Genomic DNA, 22,935 nt, shown 5'->3' on the forward strand with positions numbered 1-22,935 from the left:
TTTATACTGGTCTGCACAGCAGGTGTTGAATTGGTTGAAGCAAGAACCTCTGTCTCTTCTGCCTTGTGTCCCCCTTACCTGCATTGTGAGGGTTACATAGTATATATGCTCAATAAATATTGAGTAAATGGATGGATCAACTAGCCTGATTGTAGAAACAGTTTCATGATGTGCGTTTATACTGAAACATCCCGTTGTATGCCTTTTTTTCCCCGTTAATAAACCTTGATTTCACTCAAACTGAGCAATGATAAATCTTCCACACTGAAGTAGCGTCCTTGCCCAATTAATCCAAAGGGGAAAAAACTGAAATGATTAGTAAAGAAAAATGTATGGACTAACACACCCTTTTAATGTTTTTAAATATTTTTAAGATTTAAAAAGTGTTTAAAGTTTGTAATTCCTAGTAGGAAAACATTATCTGAATGAATACCCTAATGGCAAACAACTGTAGAATGTTTTAGTTACATGTGGGGCAGAGGGGTAGGGATTCTCTTCACGGCATCCCAGCTTTCTTCTTGAGAAGGTCAGAGGTACAGTGGTTTGTATTATTGTGACATCCATTAGGTGATCGAAGTTGCTTTTCCTTCAGCAAGGGCTTTATTTGTCAGAAGGGCATTATGCTTGACCACCAAATTTGGCTGACAATTTACTGATGAGATTCATAACCTTCGGGTTGCTCTGATATTTTGACATATTTGCTGGGTTCTGGCCACATCCTGGAAGGCCACCATAACTTCTGGATCCTGCATGGCTGCAAGAACCTCTGGGTCACTAGGAATTTCATTGAGCCCAGGCATTCCTGCCATTTCAGGCATCCCCCCTGCCATTCCAGGCATTCCTCCAGGAAAATTACTAGGCATTCCTCCTGGAAAGCCACCTAGAAAAGAGCCATACTGAGCTCCTGATTGTCCTCTGGCTTCTCCCTCCCTCTGGGCTCTTTCATATTCTTCCCTAGCCTTCTTAATCCTTTCTATTCTTTCTTTGATCTCTCACTCTTCATGTTTTTGTTCATACTTTCTCCAATGTTCAGCAATTTTCTGGGCCCTGGGTTGAACTTCGTTTAGCATCTTCATCATAATCCAGTTTACAAGCAAGGGCAAGATCATGTGCTGCTTCTTCCCAATGACCCAGAAGTCTGTGTGCTTTCCCTCACCACTTGTAAGGCTGAGCTGAATCCGGAATTATTTCAATAGCTCTGTCACAGTCTCAAATGGCAGCACTTGGCTTCTGTAGTTTGATGAAGACACTGGCTCTCTTGGCATACAGAATGGCCAAGCGAGGATTCAGTTTGATGGCATCTGTGAACAAGTCAATGGCTTTCTGTAGGTCACCACCATTTAGGGCATCAGTAGCAGCCACTTTTTTTAATCATTTGCCTGATCCATCATTTCCTCGGTTATCTCTATGTTTTCATCTCCCATTTCTTGAAGGGCATCAGTATCTGGTTCAATTACACCTTCATTGTCCATTTCTAGATCATTTTCGTCACTTGATGGTTCGTCTGTCTTTATGTTTTCCTCCTCCTTCTTACTGTTTTTTCTTCCTTGATATTGTCTTCTGATTTAGTTTTATGAGTAGCAGGTGGTATTTTACCCCCATGGTATTTTACCATGCTCTCCACCCTCTCCCGCAGGAAGTGCATTTCCTCGGTGTGCAGAATGCGAGGATCCTGCTTACACATTTTCACGAAGGCCCGAAGCTCACTCACTTTGCGGGGGTCCAAGGTCCAGGGGCGCTGGCAGGTGGCAGGCTTAAATAGATATAACTTGGTGTGCCACGTATGCCTCCATAAACCTGGAAGAAAATAAGTGTTGTCATCAGTTAGAAACAGTTATGTCAGCAGCACTATCCAGCTGAAGGAGAAATGGTTAGCAAGTGTCTCTCCTTTGTGTTCTAGACTCTGAAAGAAGGAACATTGCTTCTTTTTGTTTGTTTGTTTTGAATAGGTGGAGAAAATTAAAAAGCTGGCAGTTAGGGTATGGAACCAAGAGACTTCTGGCTAATACAGAGTCTAGAATAGCAACAACAAAGAAAATTCTTTACATTTCTGGTGGTTTCACTTGGAAGATAGTTTGCAGGTGGATAATGGAGAGTGGCATTCGGAGAGTCAAGGGGAGCGAGGATAAGAAGCATCTGAAGGAGGACACCTGGATGGCTCAGTCGGTGAAGCATTTGCCTTCTAGTTCAACTCATGATCTCAGGGTCTTGGAATCAAGTTCTGAGTCGGGCTCTCTGCTCAGTGAGAAGTCTGCTTCTCCCTCTCCCTCTGTGTTCTCTTTCTTACTGTCTCTCAAGCAAATCGAAATTAATTAATTAATTAATTAATTAATTTAAAAGATGCATCTGAAGGAGCATCTGATTGTGAGCTTGTCTGTTGGCCAGTAGGACACTCAGGTCAACTCATGCACAGGACGGAGTCAGGGCCCTTTGCAGAATCTGTCGTTGGGCTTCTTGTGTCCCGGGAACCAGATGCAATTCCTTCCCCTTTCCTCCTCTTGGGTTTCCCCCCTCTAGTGGCACTAGGTATACCCTGTGGTCTCTCTTGATAGATTTCTCTGAGAGCTATGTCTCTGATATACTTTTGCAAACTCCACCATAACAATATACCACTTAATCTATAACTCACATATATGTTTTTCATTAACTATGCAGATCAGACCAGAGTTTGACTTATGCTTAATAAGCAGTTGGATATTCATTTTTGGTAATACTGATGCCATGTCATATATCTGTTCATTTCTCAAATATTATATTCTAAGTCTCATTTTGGCAGTTTCAGTGGAAAAACAGGGTTTCCTAAACATTTTTTCCAGCTTTTCTTCTTGAGGAGAAACCAACTGAATTCCTTCTATGTCACTGATTTTTCTAGTTCTTAGACTAAGGACTGTATAATTCTGCTCCTCAGGATTTGCAGGTTAATGAAGGATTGAGATATAGGTAGTGAGTATATGGATATTTTTGAGAAAAAAAATTTAGATAAGTCTCACTAGATACTAATATGGAAGAATTTTGTCACATGCATAATAGATCTCTCAAGCTCAGCAAGTAGAAAGTAGTAGAATTTGCAAGGTTAAAATGCCCAGTATATGGGATTCCATGTTTTAATAAGCATGGTCAGAGCAAAGAAAAAATGTAAAATAAGAGTAGTCCAGGCCTTCTTGAGGTTTTATGTTATAATTCATTTAAGTAATGGTTCTTTTTTTTTTAAAGTAATTTCAACATGGGGCTCAAACTCACAACCCCAAGATCCAGAGTTATGTGCTTTTGTGGCTGAGCCAGCCATGCACCCTGGTTCTTAATAATCATAGATTTTTTTCTGAAAAAGACCTATTATTTCATTTATTATGAGTAAAAGGAAAACATGAAAATAAAAATTGTTACTAAAAGTACAGCTCATAGTCCTTTAAATCCATGAACTGTTACATCACTGAGTATATGGTGGCAGAGAATATAAAAGTGGGGTGGAGTAAATCATAAGCTGACACCTGATGGAAGGAGAAATGGGGAAACATAAAAACAAACCCAACTTTCATACTCTCTCTAATGGGCCTTCATAAAATTTTATGGTCCAATATATCTGTTTCCTGAATCTTATGATAAATGTATTGTTTTAGTGATTTGTTTGCTCTTTAAGTTATAAAATGTTTGGTAAAAAAAAACCCCTAGATAGATAAAACCATCTGTAAATAGTAAACAATTAAATATCTATTTAAAAATATTTATATTTCTTACTTATTTCTATTTAAAAATACCTATTTCTTACTGCTGTTTCTTGTATCATATGTACTGTACCTCAGGTGCAATGTTGAGTAGATGTGATGACAAATAAACATCTTTTCCTATACTTTTTGTTTTAAGGGAAATGGCATTTCTAAGGCTTTCATAGCACATTTATATTTTAATTGATCATCTCTATCTGGTTTAGAGAAATTCCCTTCAATTCCTATTTCCCTAGGAGATTTACTCATCAATAGTTGAATTTTATCAGATTTTTCTTCATCTATTAGGATAATCATATGGGTTTTGCTCCTCTAATCTGTTGTATAAATTAAATTAAGAGTAATTAAGACATCCTTGATATTTTAAAAATTAAAAAAAATTAAAAAGGAGATCCTACCTTTTGTAATTATTTTTATTTTTTTCTGTACACTCCGGGACTTGATTTGGAAATATTTGTTTCAGATTTTTGTATCAATAGTTATATAGGGAATGGACCTTTTACTTTATTTCTAGGATCGGAAGGAAAAGAAAGAAATCGTTAGCTCTACCCATAAGCTCTATGAGGGTGGGGTCTGTGGGTCTGTCTGTGAAAGAGCTCCTTGTGGCATCCTGGCCAGTGTGCAGAGGGGAGGGGGGAGGCCTGCAGGTGCCCGGGTGGTGGAATCACTGGCACAATGCATGAACATCCTGCCATCCAGGACCAGCACCACCAAAAGGGGCATCACTGGGGAAGCCTATGTTGTTCACAAGGCAGGGGGCAGCCCCTCAGACAACTGGCACTCACGGACAGAGCTGCTACCATTACAGGCATTTCCCCAAGGTGGTGAGAAAGTGTCCCATAGAAGAGAAGACCCATTACAACAAAGTTGCCATCTCTCTGAGGGCTGAAGGGCAGATGCTGTCAGCCTGCTTTTCCAGGATCAAAGCTATGGTCCCTCTGATAATGGCTTGCTCAGTTTAAAAGCTGTCACTTGAGAGACAGTTACAATAGAGTGCACTCAACCTCACCCAGCCTTTGTACTCGCTCAGATCAAAACATCTCCTTTCTCTGCTCTGCTAATCAGATATGCACACAGGAAGTGCAAGGAAAGGGATTCATGGGGCCAGTCCATCGCTCATCGCCCACCGGCAATACTGATGGAGGGCTTGCTCTTCTCACTAACTGAAGGTGAGAGTACCCCATTTATTCTATTGAATTAAAAATTACATTTTACCCTCACAAGGCAAGAAGTCAGTTTGAGTTTCAAAGGATGATTCCTGGCTGGAATTTAAATAAAAAAACAAAAGCATAAAATAATGTTGCAATAGACTCTCTTTCTCTATCTAGTTCTGTCTCTGGTTATTGCCTGGATTCTTAGCCTAATTCAAGGGAGCTGAATCAAGTCTATGAATAATTTAATTTCTTGCTTCCTGCCAAAAAAAAAAAAAAAACCCAAAACAAAACAAAACAAAACAGGCTTGTAACACAAGTTATCCAACAGAGTCCAAAGACTTACATATAATCATTACTTTATTAACCAGAGATTCCTGACAAGGCACCTATGAACTTCAAAGCAGGGGGTGAGAATCAGCCTCTGTGTGTCAAGTTTTTGGTCTGTGAACATTTGTGAAATTTTTTTTTAAAGATTTTATTTACTCATGAGAGACATAGAGAGTGAGAGAAAGGCAGAGACACAGGCAAAGGGAGAAGCAGGCTCCATGCAGGGAGCCCCATGTGGGACTCCATCTGGGAACTCCAAGATCAGGCCCTGGGCTGAAAGCAGGCGCTAAACCGCTGAGTCCCTCAGACATTCCCATTTGTGAAATTTTTAAAGGAGGAGCTTTTTTAGGGAAGAAATAAGCATTCATTATATGCATAAGATAGCCCAAATACTAATGGTAAGATTATGACCTGGCTCTGTGTGTGTGTGTGTGTGTGTGTGTGTGTGTGTGTGTGTGTATGTTTTAAGTATTAGTGTACCCTCTTAGAGAAACTGCAAAATACCCTAGGCAGCTACCTGTTTGGTTTCCTGCTTTCTGAGGTTACTTTTTAAACCAGATATAAGGATTCAAGGGAAACTAAAATTAGCTGATAATTGTTTTTTAAAGTTTCATTTTTACCCTTTATGATGTTGAATAGGATATATCCTCTTTGGTAAAACGCATTATTGAAAATACCACAAGAAGACACGTTACATTACGTTACACCCTCCAGGGGTGCTCTCCTATGGAAGTAGATATTTCTGACTGGTACTCAACTACTGAGTTAAGTGGGCATGTACCCCATGGGTTGTCAGCTTTCCTTAAGTGGAAACTATTTTCCTAAGGAAAATGAGGAACTCTTCAGGGAATTTAAGTTTCACATAATTCTTAAGCTTGCAGCTGTGTTAATTTGGTATTAAATATTGATAACAATTATACTGGCTCTCGCTTTATTTAATGGAAACTTTAAAAATTGAGAAATATAAAAAGTATATGGTCAAAATGGGGAATTGACATGTGGCTTCATTTCATTTTCAGAATGTAGTTAAACATTAAACAAAGTTATTTTCTACCTGTGAATTTCAGGCATTTATTCACCAATTTTTTTAATGAATCATGTGCTAGGTGCCAGGCACACACCTGGCTCCTGGGGACACAGCCTGGGACAAAAGAGACAAAATCCCCATTTTCCTGGAGTTTATATTCTAGGGGGAAGAAACATGATAGATAGATGATAGATAGATAGATACAAAATTCAACATCACCTAAGATTTTGCTGTGAAGAAAAGAGGGTAAAGGAAAAGAGAGTTGTGGCTGTTTAAGATGAGGTGGTCAACTGAAGTTTCTGCAGGAGGCAACTTGAAGGCATAGATAGAAATAAGATAAGGATGCAAGTTATGGAAAATATAGAGGAAGAAAGGAAGAAAAGAAAAATGAAAAAAGGAAGGAAGAAATAAGAAAAAAAGGAAAGAAGAAAGGAACAACATGCAAATTCTGTGAGGAGCTCATTGAAGTAACTTATAAGTAATTATCTTAACATTGAACGTAACTGATGTATATTTAAAATATTGTGCACATACAACACACACCAGACAACAGGCATTCAAACGGAACATCTCTTTTAGTAAAGTATTACATTTTTACCAATGAAGTAATTTTGGTTGGTAATGTTTGGGAATGCCTATTTAGAAATTGCTTTTAGAAACAGTTTATAAACTGTGCAATAATTCAGTCTAATTATTATATACTTGGAACTCATTTTTGATAAAGAGTACTTTACCAGCTTGATCACCCACTATTTTATTTAGATTTAGCTCTGTTGGTTTCTAGCTATTTCAAAAAAATCAATATAGACTCAAAAGATGGAGGAATGCAACCGTGAAAAAAACGGACTGCTAGCCAGAAGGCCATTTCAACAGACCTTTCCAAAAAAAAGAGAGAGAAAGAAAGAAAGATTTGAGCAACACTTTTTTTTAATTTTTTAAAAATGTATTTATTTATTTGAGAGACAGAGACATAGTGTGAGCATGAGGGAGAGGGGGAAGCAGACTCCCCACTGAGCAGGGAACCCAATTGAGGATTGATCCCAGGATCCCAAGATCATGATCTGAGCCAAAGGCAGATGCTTAACCAACAGAGCCACCCAGGTCCCCCTTTAACAACTACTTAAAAACAAATTAGAGTATAGTTGACACACAGTATTATATTAGTTTCAGGAATGCAATATAGTGATTGAACTTAACACATTATGATGTGCTCAACACAAATGTAGCTACCATCTGTCCCCTTACAACACTATTACCACATCATTGACTATATTCCCCATGCTGCGTTTTTTATTCCCATGATATACTCATTCTATAACTGGAAACTTTATCTCCCACTCCCCCTCACAAATTTTGCCCAACCCCTCCTTCCCCCAGTTCTGGCAACTGTATTTATCTGCCTGATTCTGTTTTTGTTTGTTTATTCATTTGTTTTGTTTTTTTTTTTAGATTCCATGTATAAGTGAAATAACATGGTATTTGTCTTTCTCTGACTGACATATTTCACTTAGCCATACACTTTCTACATCCATGTACATTATTGTAAATGGCAGGATTTCATTTTTTAATGAATATTTTAATATTTTAAAAATTTAAAATTTAAAAAAATTAAAATTTAAAAAAATTAAAATTTAAAATTTAAAAATTTTTTAAATATTTCATTGCGTGCACGTGTGTGTGTATGTGCTTCTTTAATATTTCATTGCGTGCACGTGTGTGTGTGTGTGCATCTTCTTTATCCATTCACCTATTGTTGGATATTTGGGTTGCTTCCATATCTTGGCTATTGTAAATAATGCTGCAAGAAACATAGGGGTGCATATATCTTTTCAAATTAGTGTTTTCATATTCTTTGGGTAAATATTCAGTTGTGGAATTGTTGGATCACATGATATTTCTAGTTTTAACTTTTTGAGGAATCTCCATACTATTTTCCACAATGACTATATCCATTTACATCCCAACAATTGCACCACAGTTCATTTTTTTCCACATCATCACCAACACTTGTTATTTCTTATGCTTTTTATTTTACCCATTCTAACAGGTGTAAGGTGATACTGTTTTTTTTTTTTTTTAAATTTTAAAAAAGATTTTATTTATTCATTTGAGAGAGACAGAAATCACAAACACAGAGAAGACCAGAGGGAGAGGGAGAAGCAGACTCTCTGCTGAGTGGGGAGCCTGACTTGGGGCTTGATCCCAGAACCCTGGGATCATGACCTGAGCTGAAGGAAGATGCTTAACCAACAGAGCCACCCAGGCACCCTTCATTGTGGTTTTTATTTGCGTTTCTCTGATGATGGGTGATTTTGAGTATCTTCCCATGTGTCTGTTGACTATCTCTATGCCTTCTTTGAAAAAATGCCTATTCAAGTCCTTTGCCTATTTTTAATTGGATTATTTGTTTTTTGTTTTGTTTTGGTGTTGAGTTGCTTGCATTGATATATTTTGAAGATTAACTCCTATTGAATATATCATTTGAAAATATCTTCTCTCATTCAGTAGGTTGTCTTTTTGATTTGTTGATGCTTTCCTTTGCTGTGCAGAAGCTTTTAATGTTGATGTAGTCCAAAAGTTTACTTTTGCTTTGGTTTCTCTTGCTTTAGGAGATACATCTAGAAAAATGTTGCTATAGCCAATGTCAGAGATTACTGTCTATTATTTCTTCTAAGAGTTTTATTGTTTCAGGCCTCATATTTTGGTCTTCAATCCATTTGAATTTATTTTTGTGTATGGTGTTAGAAAGTGGTCCAGTTTCATTCTTTTGCACGTAGCTCCAGTTTGCCCAGCACCATTTATTGAAGAAATTGTCTTTTGCCCTTTGTATATTTTTGCCTCCTTTATCATAATTTAACATATAAGAATGTTTTTTTTTTCCCCTTGGCTCTCTATTCTGTCCCATTGATCTTTGTGTCTATTTTTTGTGCCAGTACCATGCTGTTTTGATTAATACAGCTTTGTAGTATATCTCGAAATCTAGAATTGTGATACCTCCCATTTTGTTCTTCTTTCTCAAGATTCCAGTGGTTATTGGGGTTCTTTTGTGGTACCAAACAAATTTTAGTATTAGTATTATTTTTTTCTAGTTCTATAAAAATGCTGTTGATGTTTTGATAGGGATTGCATTGAATCTTTAGATTGCTTTGGGGAGTCTGGACATTTTTAACTATCAATTCTTCATGTCCATGAGCATGGACTATCTTTCCATCTGTTTGTGTCATTTTCAGTTTTCATCAATGCTTAGAGTTGTCTGAGGAGTCTTTCACCTCCTTAGCTAAGTTTAACCTAGTATTTTATTCTTTTAGGTGCAATACTAAATGGATTTGTTTTCTTAATTTATCTTTCTTTCTACTACTTTGTTATTAGTGTATAGAAGTAGTTCCAATTTCTGGGTATTAATTTTATATCCTGCAACTTTCCTGAATTTATTACTTCTAGTAGTTTTTTGTAGAGTCTTGAGGATTTCTTATGTAGTATCATGTCATCTGAAAATAGTAACAGTTTAACTGCTTCCTTACCAGTATGGATACCTTTCTTTCTTTCTTTCTTTCTTTCTTTCTTTCTTTCTTTCTTTCTTTCTTTCTTCCTTCCTTCCTTCCTTCCTTCCTTCCTTCCTTCTTCTTTCTTTCTTTCTTTTCTTTCTTTTCTTTTCTTTTCTTTTCTTTCTTTTCTTTTCTTTTCTTTCTTTCTTTCTTTCTTTCTTTCTTTCTTTCTTTCTTTCTTTCTTTCTTTCTTTCTTTCTTTCTTTCCCCATTTATTTTTTGAAGAGGGATAGTGTAAGCAGGGGGAGAGGGAGAGAGAGAAACTCCTGCAGACCCTCCCACTGAGCATAGAGACCCATGCAGGGCTTGATCTCATGACCCCATTGGTGAGATAATCCTGGATTATCTGAGTGAGCCCAACATAATCACAGGGTCCTTAAAAGCAGAAGAAAGAGGCAAAGAGAGAACCAGAGAGATAGTAACATGTGGAGGACTTGGACTGACATTGTTAGCTTTGAAGTTGTGAGAGGGCCACAAGCCAAAGAAAGCAGGTCTAAAAGCTGTGAAGGACAAAGAAACATAGATTCTCCTCTAGAGCCTCCAGAAAGGAATGCAGACCTGCCAACAACCTGATTATAGCCCAGGAAGACCCGTGTCTGATATCTGATCTATAGATCTGTGAGATATTTATGTTATTTGAAGTCATTAAATTTATGGTCATTTGTTACAGCAGTAATAGCAAATTAATATACACTACCACCTTGAAGGCCATGTGTTGAAGCTGTCAGAGCCACCAGAAGGAGGGGGCGTGGGCCTTGTATTAGCTCTTAGAAGAGAGCACCAGTCAGTCAAAACACCTGCTTTGGACTGGACCTGAACAAAAAATAAAATTCTATTGTTCTGGAATTATTTTTTATAGCAGCCAATGGTACCTTGATTAAAACAATTTGGCAAGTCAAAAAGCCCCACATTGTCTTAGTTTCCTCATCTATAAAACATTACAATACTACTTGGAGGCTTGGTCTTGCTCACATCAAATTTATCTTCAAGTTAAAGATGGAATTTCTAGTCTGATATGCAGGTATTCCATTTTCTAGAATTACTTCCTGATTGTTAAGAGGATTAAATGGGTTAACATATGAAACTCATTTAGAATGAATACTGACATGTATTGAGTACCAATAAGGTGTTAACCACTGTTCTCATCATCCAGGGATGTGAGGGGAAAATTAAGGTGGAATTTTGGGAGAATGAATGAATCAACATAGGGATTGCAACGGATGGAGCATGGTGAAGATTCTTTAAAAACACTTAGAAATGATGGGGTGGGGGTGTATTATGCATCTGTACTGTCTATAATTGATCTAATCTTGCTTTCAGTTAGGAGGGGAGGAATAATGATGCTTTGATCATCAAGATTATATGGAATATAGAGAGTTTGCCCTGTGTTGGGTACTAAACAGAACTGCACATTCTGGAGCCTGCCTTCTTTCCCTCCCTCCTTCCCTCCCTCTCTTCCTCCCTCCTTCCTTTCTACCTTCCTTCCTTCCTTCTCCCTTTATTTAAAATATAGAAATAACTTCTTTATTCCTTTCTTGAGAGCTACTAAATACACTAAGTTTTCAGGATTGCATAAGGAATTTTCGCTCTTATAAATGACATGTTCATAGAAATATGAAGAAGTAGGAATCATAAAATTTCCATACTAAAATGAAAGATTTTTTTAAGGTAAACTTGGGTACAAATTATTACAAATAGAAAGTTTTAAAAATGCTTTGCAAAGAAGCATTGGAGATTTTATAACTCACTTCATGTTCCTTAGTTACTATAGCAACAGTCAGAAAAAAGTAAATCAAAGACTCACCAGACAACGGTCATCAGAACTCTCTCTCAGCTGTCCATCTTCCCAAAGACATTAAGTGAAACCCATGCCCCGGCAGTATAGCTTCATTCCTGCCACTCAGCAAGGGATTGGTTTGCAAAATAAAATGAAAAATATATAAAGAATGAAGAGGAATCAATAGGCATTATTTTTCTAGGCTTCAGCATTTTCCATGGGGGGGGGGGGAAACAACTTATGATGGATGTTCCCATGCCTTAGAAGTCAACAACTTCTAAAATTTGGTAAAATGAGCCATTTTAGAGAATTATTTATATGCAATAATTGTGTAACCTTGGATATCTATACAAATTAAAATTTATAAATATGAACTTGGGAGGCTATAGATTAGAAATGCTGGCAAAGTATACAATTGTTGGTATGCCATTTTTTTCTATGTTTTCTTAGGTATTGTCCATGATGCTTTGTGGTAATGAGAAAAACCAGGTATTAATTGGTAGGTTGCTCTGAGTCACTTTGTCTTTCTGATTTAATTAAGTGACTCAACTCTTTTAATAGAAAAAGCAGACACCGGGTCTCTTCTGGAAGTCTTGGGAGTTTTGGAAGTGTTAGCTTTTCTTCTTGATCATTTCTGGCCGTGCTTTCCCTCTACCTTGCCAACTGCAGGCACTTCCTCCTTGGTACCATCTGGCATTGACCGTCACCCAGATTCTTTTGACATTTAAAAGATCACACACACACACTAGACTCCTCTAGTGGCTTTTAATACAATTTAAGGTTAAGGTGGGTGATGTATTACACAGAGCATTGTGCAACAAGTGTGCTAAAATTGAATAACAGTGTGCTAAAACCTAATAAAGTTGCTTGGTCATTTTCCTTGACCATCTTGCTTTGAAGAGTTCTGGTTTCTGGCCATCTTGCTGGGCTCCATCTTTTTATCCCCCATACCCTCCAAACTTCTTATGCCTCTCACACTGTTGAAGAAGCTCCAAAATTCCCTTTTGTTGCAGTATGTTAACCCGATTTTACTTTTAATTTCTTTGTCTTCTAGCTTGTTCATTTTTATCTTTCTTCTTTAAAACCAAAACAGCCATTCATGTTTTTTTTTTTTTAAATAAAGAGCCATTTATCACAGAGATAAGTAGTGCCATTTACTTAGAATTCCTCTAGTCAATATTGGCTCTGAGTGATTTGTTAATTCTCCCACAGAGAATTTAGAGTAGAAATTCATATTTGTATGAAATGACTAATTATATTCACATGAATCAGTCTGTGATGTTTAATAATTCTGACCAACAGGAGATCAATTTTAGGGATAAATCATCATCACACTTTTACCCATGAGGAAAGTTAATGGACCTATGGAGGTTGTCATTTGTCTAAAATCACCAAGCTAGCAAATGGCAGAACCAGACTTTGGTCACAGGTTTTTGGGTTTCTATTCTGGGATTCTTTACAATATACAACTGACACTGATATACATTAATGAGAAGACTGCATATAGAAACTTCAAGGGAATAATTGGAAATTGTAGACTTGTTACAGAATTTGAGATTTTGGCTTCAACAAAGAAACGAGAAATCTTATGGAAAGGTCACAGAAGAGCATTGTAACTTTTAAACGATTGGATATGGAAGTCTGTGGAGACTAGGAGATGTGGTCCGATTAATAGTCTGCTAAACTACGATGATGCCTCTGACAGTGGCTCTAAGGCACATTTTGTGAAAGGACATGTTTGTGTTCTGTGACATTAACTTCAAAAGGTTACAGTTGTAGCTGAAAAAAAAATCCTAGCTTCCCTTGGTCAATTTGTGGAATCATCCATGAATTTTACTAACTCTCCAAAGGACCTACTTTCTGTCTTCTTTTGTCTGAAATATCTTTGGATTTTATTAATATACTGTACAATGTAATTAATTTTTTAATATATCTCCTAAATACCCTTTAAAAATTTGATGAGATAAAAATATCCTATCATTGTGGCATGTTAGATTATAAAGTACAAATTAAAATAGTGTTGTTTTAAAATTTGCACACCACAGTTAGTCAAAAATAGCTATTGCCTACTTACAACTGATCTCATCTTGCTCAGGAGTCTCAGTTTGTACCTAGAGTGGAGTTATTCAGCTGTGGAATTAAACATGCCAATTAAAGGTGACCTAGTTCTTTCACTTACAATAGTCTCTCTCAGATGGATTCAGCATTATTTGAGTAAATAGGCAGTTCAGGATTTAATTTACTGCTAGGTAAGTTTCTTTTATCTCTTCACTTGGCTTTCTCAAGGTGGCCTTCAGAATGCAGGGAGATCGTTGTTATCCTCATGGTGTTTATGAGTGAAAGCTCTACTTCAGTGGAACTGTCTTGTCCTGCTTGCTTCTGTACGTAGGTCTCTGACCTCACTATTCAGGTGGGTGTGTCTTGTGCTCTTTTCTCAGGGCATGGGTTTAAACCAGCCTTCACTCACCTGTCAGCCACTCTTCAGATCCACATAAATCTGACTGTGGCTCCCAGGTGATTCCTTACTTGGTTGCCTTCACTACATCACCATCGAGTGGCTTGTTTCACCCTGTCAGAAGACAATCCTTCTCGGGTCTCTGGCATTTCTGCATATCTCATGAGCAAGGCATTTAGTTCTAGACTATTATATTCATATCATATCATATCATATCATATCATATCATATCATACCTACTCAATAGCCTCAGAAGGTATTGATACTGTCTCTGTCCAGAGCAAAGAGAAGGCATGGTGATTGTATGAAAGAGGTTCTTTGCTTAAGCTGCATGTAGTTGTCTTTAAGTTTTCTTAAGTTGTCCAGTGGGACTGGGGCTTGGAGACCAAGAAGAAGAAGTACTGACATTCAGGCTTCTGGTGTTCGTGCCTCATGAACTGTCTGTCTTTCAGCTCTGTTTTTAGGAATTTGGTGTTTTCTTCCAGTATCTGTGAAACAGTGGTACTCTATCTTAATTACCTTTCAATCAAAGCAAACCTCAGACTCTTCTAGTTCTTAACATGCCCCTCATGGATGAGATCCCATGGTAATCACACAGCCAGGAACTTTGACTTTCTTTTGGGTTTAACATGGGGAAGGGACACCAGGAGGGTTTGTGATCCTTTTCATGCCATTCACAGCCTGTGAGGAACTGGAGAGTGCTGCTTCAAGTCCCCTCCCTGCCTAGAGATACCACACCACCATTTAGGGTAGAAATTCATTTTTGTATGAAATGACTAATTTTTACATGAATCAGTCTGTGATGTTCAGTTATTCTGACCAATATCAGATCAGTTTTAGGGATAAATCATCTCCCTAAAGATTGTCTCCCAACAGGGTGAAGTGAGCCGTTAGGTATGTGATATAGTAAAGGTCAAACAAGCCAGGAGTCACAAATCTGGAGAGTGGCTGAGAGTTGAGTGGGGCCTGATTTATCTTTTGTTTTTTTTTTCTTAATTTTATTTATTAGAGAAAGAGAGACACAGCGGGGGGGGGGGGGCAGCAGGCAGAGAGAGGGAGAAGCAGGCTCCCCACTGAGCAGGGAGCCAGATGTGGGGCTCAATCCCAGGACCCTGGGATCATGACCTGAGCTGAAGGCAGATGCTTAACCAACTGAGCCACCTAGGTACACTTGAGACCTAGTTTAAATCCCCATTGTTACCTACCCATGGCCTGAGAACAGAGCACAAGACTTCTCTCACTGGCACGGGGCACCCCATTAATCTCTTCAAACACCCAATAGGAAGAGGAACTTTGGGCTCCTTATTCATAAAAGGAAGTTTTTGTATAGGTGAAGGTATCAAGATGTACAAACTTCACAGGTATAAAATAAATAACTCCAGGAATGAAAAGTACAGCACAAGGAATATAGTTAATAATACTGTAATAACTTTGTATGGTGACTACACTTATTGTAGTCTGTGTAATTATAAGATTGTTGAATCACTCACTATGTTATATACCTGAAACTAATATAACATTGTATGTCAGATCTAATTCTTTTTTTTTAAAGTTTTTAATTTACTTAAGTAATTTCTACACCCAATGTAGGGCTCAAACTCATGACCCCAAGATCAAGAGTCGTACATTCCTCAAACTGAGCCAGCCTGGTGCACCTATGTCAGTTGTATTTCAATGAAAGAGAAGTTTTTGTGATTTAGAAACCCCATTTTTCCTTTTAACAAAATCTGTTTCTCAAGACTGTGGCTTGACTTTATGCCTCAGGATGCTTTGCTACATGTCAAAGGCTGTAACTGACTTGTCTTTTTTTTTTTTTTTTTTTGTAGCTGAATGGTCTTATGTGCATTCTTGCTCGAAAGATCCCAGTTCTCCATCAGAGTGTGCTACCCTGGCTGACTAAGGAGCAAAGAATCACACTGATGTGTTTCAAAATACACTGATGTGTTTCCTATATAAACATAGGAATATATATTCCTATATTACATATATGTATTTGCATAGATAGACAATGAATAAACACATACAGGCTTTTATTTATTTATTAATTTTACTATAGGCTTTTAAAATATGTCTTGGCATATGAGAGGGAATAACAGTAAATCATTTCAGAAGTACACATTTACAAACCTTTCAGACTATAATAACTGCAGTCAGTGATATATATTTTTATATATTAATTAAAATAAATTAATAATCTTTTCCTTCATTAAAAAAACATATAAAATGAAACAAAAAATATTCTAGGACTATAATTGTCCATGTTTTTTTTCCAGAAAAGAGAATTTGGGGAGGTGAGCTATTCTATTGCTTCATGTAGAGGTTATGTTTAAGAGGAAATAGGTTGAAACTGTTATATAACTGCATCATACATACTGTGGACTTGTGGCATCATACTGACTCCCTGGAGTCAGAGACCTTTCCTCATGATATTCTTAACATATTCTTGAGGGGTGAGCACAAGCAGGGACTGAGAAAATGAAATAAACCTCTTCACTAGTGTGGACACAGAAACCTGCTAAAAGGAGCTTACCGAATTGTTAACCTGAAAATATCTATATCTGTATCTTTATTATCCTTTAAAATTTAACAATTTTAAAATTTACCTCTAAGTTGGAGAATGAGTTGAGTGAAGGGAAATTGATCAACTAGAAATCGATCATTTTAAGACGATAGAGTTAATTTTGCATAATGTATTGTCTTAATAATTATCTTAAATAAATAATAATCATCCTCAACAATCAACAATTAACTAAGGTACAATTTTCAGTACTGTTAAAACCTAATAAGTCTATAAATGTATGAAGTGAGAAAGTTGAGCTAATCTCATAGTTTGCCTCCACCTCTGACTGTTATGAATCCATGGTGCTTCCAAATGTAGACAATGTTTCATATCCTCTCTGTTGGGTGAAATTAGTTTTAAGTGTTGCTGGTAATAATTTCGTTTAGGATTTGGTGCCCATACCTTTAGAATTTTGTCTAAGTGTTTGGACTAAAAACAAAATTCCTTTGGAATTATTTCTTACTATGTAGATACTTTTATATTGATTTTGAAATACCACATTGATCCGAAATATAGACGTTTCTAAATGTCTATGATTTGCTTATGGTATACCTTCCAAACCCAGAATAAGACAGTTGATTCATCCATCACTCATATTTTCAGCTTGCACTTAACCCAAGGCGTCAAATTGGGAAATTTTGCCCTATTTTGACTGGTCTTTCTCTGTCTTTCCATTTCCTATTCTTTGAAATAGCAAAGAATCCCAGGGATTTACTTGTGTTTTCTGGGTTCTCTGGATTCCCCACTGTATTTGTCAACTCAGGTTGCCATAATAAGATACCATAGTCTGAGTGGCTTAAACAACAGACATTCATTTTCTCGAAGCTCTGTAGATTGGACATCCAAGATCAAGCTGCTGCAGGTTTGGCTTCTGGTGAGACCTCTTCCTGGCTTGTAGATAGCCACCTTCCCCTGTGTTTTCACATTGCGTTTTCTCACATCTCCCTTTCCAGGGAGGGAGAGAGCATGAGTGAACATCCCCTGGCATCTCTTTCTTTTCTTAAAAGGAGATCATTCCTTTTGTATGAAGGCACCACCCTTATGACCTCATTTAATCCTATCTACCCCCTAAAGGCCCTATCTCCATATACAGTCACATTACAGATTAGGGCTTCAACATACGAATTTTGGGGGACACAGTTCAGTCTGTAACACCTACCATTATTCCGTGTTCAGGCTCTAAAAAATCTTCTGCCTTCACCCTTCCTCAAAATCCAAATGTATTTGTCCCTACTCTTAAGAATATTCTCTTTGTTCATTAAATGAGCGAGTTGATAGTGACTACTAGTGGGTAATATGTTAACTGTAGCCTAAGATAATATATTTGTGTTTAAAAAGGAATCTTCTGCAAATGCTACCTTACTCCAAGTCAAGCGAGTATTGCCACAGGTGCCAATTTTAGCCACACCTAAGTGGAAAACTTAAAGGCTTTTAGAACCATACCATGGATGTCATTCCGTGAGAAGCTTGCCCTGCCTGTCCCGCACAATGTTTGTAGATTTCTGGCCTGTCAGTATGTATGTTAAAAAGGGAAATTACAGACAGCCTATCTCCAGTTAGTCAAACCCTACTGAAACAGAAAAGTGCCTTCATTATTCTAATGCACTATCAATAAATAATGAGTCAAAGATGTGCTCCAGATAGCTGAATCAAAGGATTAAGCATAAACTTTCAAGGTCATAGGACAGAAGACTATTGTTGACCTGGTGACCTAGATGAAGGGAGCTTGAAAAGTTGCTACCATCCTCATAAGGGGTGTTTGTTACTAAAGTATTCATTAAGATGAAAGACCTTGGGGAACTTTCTGACACCTGGCATCAAAGGATTCTTTGAACTTTTGTTCTTCTTGCTACTGATTTGTCCAAACTGTGTTTGAAATGGTAATGTTCTGGTTTCCCTGATTCATGGTGAATCCTACTAATTCTGAGTAGCTTTCCTTAAAAAAATAATAATAATTGGCTTTTAGCTCTGCCTGTGGGTTTATTTAGAATGTAGTTTTGCATTTGGAAGAACATCATATTAAGCTTTGCACCCCTACATTTTTCAGAAGGACTCCCTTTTACCTGAGTCCAGAAACTCATTCACCATTGGGGGGAGCTTTCTTCTTGTTCAATTCAGAAACAGTTTGCCTAGTAGTTAACAATACCTGTGATTCCAGACAAACACAACGTATTTCTCATGAACACAACCCACTGGTCATGGTCACATCTAATTTGGAAGAAGACCACAGTGGCTGTCCTTTGCTAGCCTCTAGAGAGATCTCTTTGTGCACCCTGTGTTTCCATCTATTGTAACACTTTGCAGGCTCCTGTTCACTCTCATCATTGTCCCAGGAGCCCTACAGTTATGGTTGTGTTTTGTGAATCCTGTGAGTCAAATGGAAACGAGTAATTCTTGAACAAATGAAAAATTTCAATGTAATACATGCATTGTCAGACATTCAGGAAGAGTTTTAATGAACTGGCTAAAGTTACTGGGAAGATTTTAGGCAAATGACACATATAGTGGTTTTGAGAGCTGATTGAGTTGGGCTATAGGTAAGCAAGGGAAGGCTCTCAGAGACTTAGAACACAGGGGATTCTGTTTTGCACCATATTGGAGAGGAACCACCCTAGTTACATTAGAAAATCCCCTTCAATCATCACAAGAATTTGTTCAGGTCAAGTACCTGTCTTTAATATCAGAAAAGCTCAGATTTACATCTTCTTTGAGAGCATTCTTGTTTGCTGACTCTGAAGTAATAGGTTGGTGCCACTAATATTTGGCATGTCTTTCTGCACCAACAGGTCCCTCCTTGCTAATTTTGTAGGTCATAAACATAAAGAGGATTTTTAGGAATGAAAAGCAATGTTCTTAGGCACCCTTGGTAGCTGTAGACTCCTGCCATTACTCTGAAAGAATCTAACGATGTGACAAGTTGAAAGAGAACCTGCCTGTATTATGTCGTGTTTACTTGGCTGATACCAGCCTAGAGAGGCTTTGGCTCTGATAATGTGTATCTACTTGATTTCTTTCTGCATTATTTTAATCCCGGCCCAGTGGTTTCATTGGCTGCTGTCTATGAGGGCATTATTATAGAGAAGTATACTGCTAATCAGCAGTGCAAGGTACTGTCTGGAAAATTTGAAAACAAACAGACAAACAAACAAAAACCTCAAGTTGAGGCATGAGGGAGCGGTATGTTTGCATTTCCTAATCTGATCTCCTGGCACACTGTTCTGTTCTTTTTCTGTGGAAATTCAACAACAGATATATGCAGAGCTTATTAATTTGTTGCATTTCAGCTCAAATCTTGCCCAGAATTCCCCAGAACCATTAGTCTTAAGCTTCTCATGAATGTGACAGATACTTCTGGTTGTATGCTTCAATTGCCTTTGTCAAAATATGCACTTTCATTATAATGGGAAAATATATTAAATTATCATATTTGTTAGACCCTTTGTACAGTGTGATTTTTTTTTCAGAAGTAGAATCCTGTAATTCCTGTTCAGAGCAAGAGTGTTTATTCCACTTATGTCTAAATAATATTATCTAGGCCCTTGAGTAACCAGTATATCAGTTAGATTGCTCTTGGCTGTAACTAATAGAAGATCTGGTTATAATTGACTTCAACAGTATGGGCTGATTATTTTCTCACACAACAGGAAGTCTGGAGGTGAGTGTTTTCTGGTTTGCTTTAGGTGTTCAATCATGTTATCCAGGACCAAATTTCCTTCCATCTGTAATCTCTGCCATCCTTAGCATGTCGTGATGTCTACACTGAGGGATGCACCATGACCACAGGAGCTACCGTGATCACATCTGCATAAACTTGCCTCCAAAGTCAGGAACAGGGACAGAGTTCAAATGGGTAGAGTGGGGAGTTACCTCTTCTCCACCAAGGGAAATCTTTTGTGAAAGACCCCTCTCATCACTTGCCTTTATGTTCGCTGACCATGATTGGATCATATTCTCTCCTTAGCTGAGTAAAAGCTGTGGGGATGAGTATCAGGTATTTTAACCCATCTCTAGAATCTTGCCCTCCTACATGGAGGAAGCTCTGAAGGTAGCCACAGAACAGTAGGCCAATGTGGCCTGGCCCTCAAGGGGGCTGGCATCACTCCTTGGTGTACTCTTTCTTATTGTGTTATGTTCCCAACTGAGACCCCAGCCACTATCTGTGCCCATGGTCTGGAGGAAAGAAAGGCATGTCTTGAAGAAAACACTTTCCAGTAGATGGTAAGCAAGACCATCCCTATAAAATACACATTTGTTGTGCGTTCAGTAATTTTAGAGAAGAAATTTAGTTCTTTGAATCTCTTCAAGTGCTGTAAGATTTGTCATTGTTGATTAATGACCACTTTCTCCTTGGCAGCCCAGTGAGGAGAGTTTTCCCCGCAACATGTTCTTTTGGTTTCCTTCTGATTTCTTTTGCCATTCCTTTATAAACATTTCTCAGCCTTCTCTGTCTTGTCTGGCCTTTCAATATTTGTGTTCTTTGGGGTTCACTGTATTCTTGGCACATGTCCTGCTCACACTGCTCACCGTCACCATCCAATCTTACAGCTATGCTAGCCTTGAATGAATCAATGACTTCCGAATTTTGTTCTCCAGTTTGTATTTCTTTTATCAGGCAAGCTCCAGACCCCTGTAACCAGTTATTACTGGCTGAGCATTTTCACTAGTTGCCTCATCAGTTCTGCAAGCTCAGACATTCTATGCTGGGTTAACCATTCTTGTTTCTGTGCTGACCAGCCCCTTCATGCCTGTGTCCTCAGATCTACCTCGTTTTCTAAGTGCTCTTTTCCATCTTTCACATCAAATCCCTCCCCAAGCCCTGATGGTGCCTCCTGATATTTCTGTAATCGGCCTCCTTCTGTCCCTATGACACAGCCTGAGTCCAGCCACTCAAGTTCCGCCATGATTATTCATTTCAGCCCCTCTCAACAGCACTTCCCGCTGCCACCACTTTGCCTTCTAACTCACAGCCTTTCCTGCTGCAGTCCAAAGTCAAACTAATTGTATTGAAATTCATATCTGAGTAAGAGATTTCCCTTCCATGAAATTCTTAGATGGCATTACATAAACTTCAGGACAAATACCCAAACTCTTCACACGTTAGCACAAGACCTTCAATGACCTTGAATTATTTTGGTTCACAGACCTCTTCAAGTTTCTGAGCCGAGGTAGGAAACTGCCCTGCCTGCTGGTCTCAAAGCACCTGTAGTGTTATATGCTGATTTTTTCTGTTTACAGACCTGTCTTTGCATTTTTTCTGTAAGATCTTTGAAAACATGGTCTGTTTTTTTGTAGCTGTGGTATGTAATGTGTCTGATACGTAATAGCCATTCAAAAATGTTTGCTGATTGAGTAATGTCTGTCCTCTTTCAATGTCTGTGTTAATGGTCAATGTAGTATATAATCTTAATATACAGGTTGCTTTAGAGACATTGTCTGTATTTTAATGATTTTCCATTGTCTTCCCATAACAGTGATTCCCTTTATCTTATTTTCCCCTTCAGTGAAAGTATATGAGCATCTGACAGGATTGAAGACTGATTGTAGTAGTCAAGATTTCCATTACCAATCTATCCAAAATGGAGCAATAATTAGTAGGTATTGACACAGTGAGTTCCCAGAGAAGGACCATTAATGCTCCCAGTTCTTGAGAATGCTCCCTAAAAGGGAGTAACTTCACTTCCATCCCGATTCTCCCTCTTTAAGATATGGAAGTATGGAAGCATGGTGGTTTCCCATTTTTCATCCTTTCAAAGCATTTTCTGTATAAACACATCTCTAGAAGTCCTCTTTCTCTCTCGACAATGCATTCATTGATTATACATTTCACTCTGTAAAGGCATCTCTGTGATTTAAATCATTTTAGGCTATCAGGGAAATTACACTAAAAATTTCCCTGACATTCAGTATCAAGCTGCCCTAGATACTTACATAAAAATAATCTGAATTATATTCAGAGGATATCCTATGTAAACTATCAAATAGCAAATATAGATTTAAAGAAGATTGTAAATCCACTGCACTTAAACAATTACATGGAAATGTGCACATTGAATAGGACAGAATAAAAAAATGAATGGATGGATAGTCAAAAATAGGCAGATGCAGAGGTCTTTCTTTTCTTGTGTAGGAAATGGCTATAATTTCTTTAGAATCCCACCGTGCATAGTGATTTAGACTAATAAGGCAGGTACATTTCTTTTATGAATGGGACAGTGATCTGGTTTTTAAAAATGCCACATGAATGGCTAATATGAAATTATAAAGGGCATACACTCTGGGGCTTGATTTCCTGGATCCAAATTCCAATTATGTGGTTTGCTAGGGGGGTGAGTCTGGGCAAGTCATTCGATCTTTCTGCGCCCTGCTTT

At 37.8% G+C, this 22,935-nt stretch overlaps 1 pseudogene; it reads right to left on the minus strand.

Moving 5' to 3' along the window:
* Positions 1-618: 618 nt before the first annotated feature.
* On the minus strand, positions 619-21,468 carry LOC121481889 (annotated as a pseudogene).
* Positions 21,469-22,935: the final 1,467 nt, after the last annotated feature.

This window comes from Vulpes lagopus, chromosome 24 (assembly GCF_018345385.1).
Source record: "Vulpes lagopus strain Blue_001 chromosome 24, ASM1834538v1, whole genome shotgun sequence".
In the NCBI taxonomy this organism is placed as follows: Eukaryota; Metazoa; Chordata; class Mammalia; order Carnivora; family Canidae; genus Vulpes; species Vulpes lagopus.